Source organism: Nanorana parkeri, unplaced genomic scaffold, assembly GCF_000935625.1.
Source record: "Nanorana parkeri isolate BGI_ZX_2015 unplaced genomic scaffold, ASM93562v1 scaffold916, whole genome shotgun sequence".
NCBI lineage: Eukaryota > Metazoa > Chordata > Amphibia > Anura > Dicroglossidae > Nanorana > Nanorana parkeri.
The window spans coordinates 63177-69974 of NW_017307184.1; positions in this window are offsets into that span (position 1 = coordinate 63177).

The window sequence follows — 6798 nt, forward strand, 5'->3', positions numbered from 1 at the left end:
TATATATATCTTAGTCTTAGTCCGTAGGATTCAATATTGAGTTGGCCCACCCTTTGCCGCTATAACAGCTTCAACTCTTCTGGGAAGGCGTCCACAAGGTTTAGGAGTGTGTCTATGGGAATGTTTGACCATTTTTCCAGAAGCGCATTTGTGAGGTCAGCTACTGATGTTGGACGAGAAGGCCTGGCTCGCAGTTTCCACTCTAATTCATCCCAAAGATGTTCTATCGGGTTGAGGTCAATTGTGCACAATATCTTGGTATGCTGATGCCTTAAAAGTTCCATTCAATTGAATTAAGGGGCCAAGCCCAACCCCTGAAAAACAACCCCACACACACAGCTACATTGTGTAGCTGTGTGTCAGTCAGTGGATGGTCTCCAACACACTTCCCCATTACCAATCTGTACAGCTCCACACAGACTTTCAATTACAGAGAGACAATCTGAAAGCAAACTATCTGTTCTGTTCTTTTTTTTAAAGTCCCATAATGCTCTGCAAGTCTTGCATGCACCCGGTATTATATGTATACAGTATATATACAATAAAATGTTTACATGAATATTACAAATACACAAATCTGTCTGAACCCATATAAAATTAAAATCAATTTGAGCCAAAACAATAATAGTTTCCTATTAAGTGAAATGAGCAAAAACTCTGAATCACCTTCATTGACTACAAAGCTTGTATGTAGTCAGGGAAGAGTAGCTGCAGCTCTTTGTTGTGCAGCGACCTGACTAAAACATTGCCATTTAGTAGACTGTTAACAAAAATGTCCAGGTTGGAACAAATCAAGGTCACCATTTCACTGTTCCAAAATCCATAACATTTTTAGTAACCAGCAAGGTAGTTCTCATATGATTATAGTTTTCATGCACAGTGCTTATTATAATCTGATTTGATTGAGTTGAATTAAACAAAAACAAAATCCCAGAAACCTCAGAGAGATAAAATAAAGTAAATAAGGTTAAGCCGTGTCATAGGGACAGTGACCTTATGTAATGCAATGTGAATGTGCATTAGTCATTGCACAGCATAAAGCAGTTTATCAGTGTTTGTTGAGTAGATGTCCTCAAAGGGCTGTCAAATGTGCTTCTGTTTCTCTCTTTATCATGTTATTCAGTAGTGACGGCTTAGTACCAGCCTAACATACATTAACTGGCGTGATACATTAAATTGCTGCAAGACGAGAATTCCCTACTTCCTTCATGCTTCACGGCACCCTCGGGACATGTCACATTAAAACTTGAGTAGCCCTGCACAAACAAGCTGTAGCAAATTGTTACAGTTACTGTATTTTTTTTTAATAAAAGAGTTTAGTTGCAAAGAGAGGGTTTTATTTTATCTCCCAGCATATAAAGGATTGATGATGGATCAGAGGATTTCCAAAACCAGATGCTCAACATAAGCAATCAGAGAGCTTGCTGCCATTTAGTTTTCTGGCCACAATTAAAAGACAAAAGAAAAAAAAAAACAGCTGCCAGTCATTAGACCAAGGTAAAGCAAAAGTAAAAATAACAATTTAGGAATGCTTTGGGAAAGGGTTTAAAGGTGTACTTAACCTTTCACACAAATATAACTATAAGTGTTAACATGTACCTTTGCCAAAGGATATGGGTGGATGGATTCAGAGAAATGCTGGAGCATTGAAGTTGTTCTCTGAGCAGTTCTGCCTAACTTGTCCGCCCCCAACCAAGAACATTATGCTTTTTATTTATATTAAAGATTATAAGACTCAAAGGCTGCTCAGTTACTGGTGGAATGGAGATGTAGGATAAGCTGGACTGCTAAAATAACGACTTGAGATGCTTCAGTGCTTCTACTGAGAATTCTGAGGATGAATTTCTCCATAGTTCTTTGAGCTACAGAGGTCAGAAAAGGCTTTTTTTAAGTTCATTTTTTGCATGTTAAGAATATGAAAATACTTGACTATCCATAGCCTGACCAAGGGTTTATTTTAATCTGGCCATGCACTCCTCTTAAGAATGCATGGACGAAGAAGCACCAGCAGATACCTCCAGGGTCATCTTATCTCTGAGAAACATAAAAGCTATTGGCCAAATATTTCAGCACAGTCGATTTTGCAATCGGTGTGCCTGGCAGGGTCTGAAGGTTACTACAAAAAAAATGATTATAACTTCACTTCTTGCCAAATCTGTCCATTTTGTGAGCTGCCTTGGCAGCAGGATTTCTTATTAAAGACATATTCCACTTGTTTGTGGGAAAAATGTATTTTTTTGCACTGGCACCTGCAAAGCATTGCAACTGCAAGCCCAAGGTCAAGGTCCGTATCCAGGCATGTTCCTTTTGTTAAAGAGCTGGAGCAAGTTACTAATGGATTACAAGTGTGGTGATGTCACCCCATTTGCACTCCATTGAGAACTATGAGTCCCTCTGTCCCAGTGGCAGATGGGACTTGCAGTTTTTTTCATTCACAGTTCATGTGAATGGATCTGTGAATGAATGACATGGCTGTGAGGCAGAGGCATAACTAGTGACCTCAGGGCCCCGGTGCAAGAATCCATGAAGGCCCCCCCCTCAAAAAAAAGATTAGATATTTTAAAAAAAATTAGACAAAAAAAATTCAAAACAAACCCCTTCCTCTTCCATGTCCCCAGCTTCCCCCCTTCTCGTCCCCAGCTTTCAGCTCCCTGACCCCACACTCTCCTCTCACATGTCCCCTTCATAATCTCAGCTCCCTATAACTCCCTCTTCGTGTCAGCAGCACACCTCTGACACCCAGGAAGTTGGAGATTTCCATAGAACACAGGCAGTTCTATGGTCGGCAGCAGTTCTGTGTGATGAGGGGGCGGGGATAACCCGCTTCCCACTCAGTGGCTGCTGCGCCGGCTCGATCATTCTTCACGCTGAATCCGGAACAAGGTGAGGGGAGCAGCATGAAGCATGCAGGGCCCAGGACAGGAGGAAGAGGTCCCGGTACTGATATTAGCGGTTACCGGGATATTAAATATCCTGGTAATCAGCAGTTACTACCGGCCCCGTCCTTCTGCCCTGGGCCCCCTCTAAGTGGCAGAACTCCAGTGCACAGTCGCAGCTGCGACCTCTGCGACCCTGGTCGTTCCGCCACTGCTGTTAAGGGCAGAGCAGCAATAAAATAAAAAAATATACAGAAATCTGTGGGGAGAAGTACCTTGCAAATCAGCTAAGTGGAGAAGTGCTGCAGAAAGCATCATGTTCCATGTTAGACCCAGCCATCAGGTAAAAAATTTTTACAGGCAGTATACCTTCACTATAATCTATTATTATTATTATTATTATTATCATTATTCTTCAGAATTTATATAGCATCAACAGTTTGCACAGTGCTTTACAAATCAAGGAGGAGACAGTACCATTACAAAACAGTTCCATAGAGGATCAGAAAGGCCCTGCTTGTGAGAGCGTACAATCTATATTGTATGGCCCCTATTTTATTAGCACTCCACATTGCTTCTACAACAAGCATCTGTAGGTGGGTAATGGCAATGAATGTTGTGTGTGTTATAAAATGATATACAGCTGTAAAACCATTATATTCTATAGAATGAGCAGTACTTAGAAATGAGCAATCAGTTTTCCTCTTTGCTTTGAACTAGAACCTCTCCTCCAGAATGACTGTATATGTAGAAGTGTGGGTGTAGAGTCATTGCAGTTATGGGAGAAGGGGGTGATAACAATGACAGATTGTTTATTAAGAGACTGCACCTGTTTTGAAAACATAACATAATATCATAAATAATCCTGTTAACATGTTGGTTTCTCATTTACATGCTTGGCTTACATCCAGAATCTGGGCACACAAGTATTTGCAAAACAATACATCTGTGAAATGTTAATAGGAGATAAATAGCAGAGATTTATCTTCACGCACATTAAACATTTAAACTACTAGTCCAGCCAAAATGAATTATCAGAAATGTAATGCAGAAAGGAAAATGTATTGTTCTTTAAAGGATTACTCCAGCAAGCACCCACTATTTAAGTTACACATGCAGTATAAATTAAAAAACAGTTAATCAGCTATTAACCTTTGTTTTTGTATAATTAGTAAAGTACAGCTTCACAAATGATGGGGCTCAATTGCAGAAAATGGAACATTTCACAAGCAAAATCCTGTTTGTTCTGGGGCAGCAAACAAGCTTTTCACACAATGCAGTTCCGTTTTACAGCAACAATACTACACAAACCCAGAAATCATGCATTACTGATGTGAGGGGATTTATAAATGGCACACACCCAGGGAATAATTCATTGTGGCTTACAATCAAATAAGAGTAGATAACACTATTAATAAGGGCTCATGCATACATATGTATTTCAGTAACAAGCATTAAAAGGTGCAGTACTAATGCACAATGGGGTGTATTATCGAGCTGTAAATTTTCAATGACCCCCTAATGCACTTAGCCAGGGCACTGCAGTGAAAGCATACATCCGAAGATGCTCAGCTCTAAGTTTCTGCAATAGCATGTCTGCACCTCTAGGTGCTGGCTTCAGGTACAGGAACAGGTTCATCTTCACCGGCCAATATACTCCAAAAAGATACATGCTCTACTTAATTGTTTATTTCAGAGAAGCCTCATCACCCACCTCAACTCTTACATAGAACCCGTTTCACCCTTTATTATGCTGAGACGAAGCGCAGTAGAAGGTGAAACGTGTTAGTGGGGGAGCTCAGGTAGGTGATGTGACTCCTTTGAAATTGGAGGACATCGGAGTGTGGTTCAGGGCACTGCAATGCATGCACATTTTAGCACACTGCACACACTGGGAACCATATGTGTGCTGTGGTGTGTTGTGTTGAATAAAAAAAGAGGGTGAGTACTTTTTTGTGGTGCAATGAGGTGTGCACTGTCAGCCTATTCAGAAAGAGTCAGCTACTTTAATGCAGCAGGCTTTAAGGAACAAAAATGCATACTGTGACTGGACCCTGTGTGTTTTTTTACTCTATTTTCAATCTTTTCAATTCATCTTTGTGTTGCACAAAGGACACATGATTTAACAAAGCCGGACCCAGAACAACGCTAAAGCTCACGTTGAACTTTTTCTTGTGTGAGTTATCATCCTCTAAAAGACTCCTAATTATTTATTATCCTGTCTAGATCTGTTTATTATCCTCTCTGGATCACTTGTTAATGTACACATCAAATCTCACAGTCCGAATCATGGCAATAAACAGAGCATTAAAGAGCATACTAAGTGCCAGCTAATCAGCATTGTTTTAATTCTTGTCAAGGTCATACATGCAGTAACTGTAGCATATATTAGAAGCTTTTCTTAGCAAGGAGGTTATCTTTAAAATTAACTCCTACTGAGTTGTCCTGTTTCCTATTGTAAGCTGTGCCAGTGGTTGAGCTCCTCAGGAGGATTGGGTTATAAAAAGATCAGAGCTTAGGCTGCAAAGTAATTATCAACCTGTTCCTTAGCTCCGAAGGCTGACTCAGTTTGTACAACGTGAGTCTGCTGCCCACCTGCAAGGTAGAAAAAAGAAGTTTGTCGCTTTATAGGCAACCAACAGAGACCTATAGTACAGACCAAGTTAAAATAAACCTGTCAAGACAAAAACACGGGGCGGCCATTGTTGAATTTGTTTCTGTGAAAGTTAGCTGCTGTCTATCATGCTGATCCCTTTGCTTCCATAGTTTAAAGCAATACCATGGAAGAAGATGCTGAGAACTCTTCTCTGACTTCCCTGATCTGCCTTTTTGTCCTGAATTAGTGACTCAGAAAGTTAAAACAAAGTATCTTTGTTAGTCATATGTTGGATGTTTCCTAAAGTTGCTGAAAATATTTGATACTATTAAAATAAGTAAGGAGTAGATATCTTTGAAACCTTTTGTTCACAGCCATTGGAATTGAGATGGGTTACAGGTTCCCAGTGGAACATTAAAGCCGAACTCCGGGGAAATTATTTTTTAACCCTTGCAGTGGGGCTATCTCTGCAATGCAAGGGTTAATATTGTACTAAAGGTTGGGTGTTGTTTTCCTTAATGCATTCTCTGCATTAAGGTAAAAAACACCCAGTAGGTTTGTGTGTCCCCCCCACACACACTTTCCTGTGAACACTGCAGTCGCCGCAGCTGGACCCGGAAGCGATCCTCCGTTATAGAACTTCCTGGTGGCTGGGGGAGGATACTGAGGGTAGAGGAGCCATAGGCTCCTACTGCAGTCAATCTGTTGGGAGAAGAGGAGGGGCGTGGCCTGCTGCACACTGTGAATGTGTATTTACTGTCTATGACATCGCTGCAGCAGAGGAGGAGACAGAAGGAAGGGTTCGGTCTAAGAGCAAGGTGGCTCAGAGGATTGGGTGAGTATATCGTTGTTGTTTTTAAACCTAGAAAAAATTAGCACTTAAGCCTTGCAGTGCAGGGGAAGACCCACGTCAAGGGTTAAGAAAACATTTCCCTGGAGTTCTGCTTTAATGTGTGTTTTTAAAAGCATCTAATGTAAGTTCCTGACTTTGACTAGGTATCAGTCTGTTGCATTTCTCTGTGCAGCACTTGGTGGGAGTAGGGCAACATAAGCTAACCTTGTGTGCTGCAGTGCTCATGTACTAACAAGGAACATGTTGACAGCAGAGAGTCAGAGAGATGAACTCACCAGTGTGTTGCTTTTCCTTTAATGTCTAATTACAGGATAGGGACAGGGACAAAACCTCATTTACTTAAATGCAGTATAAAAAATTAGTTCTTCAGGCTAGCTGTGTTGTCTGGCAGGGCTGTGTACATCTCAGGAATAAATGGAAATCCTTTGGCTGGTAAAACAACTCCTATATATCTATATATCTATCTATATATA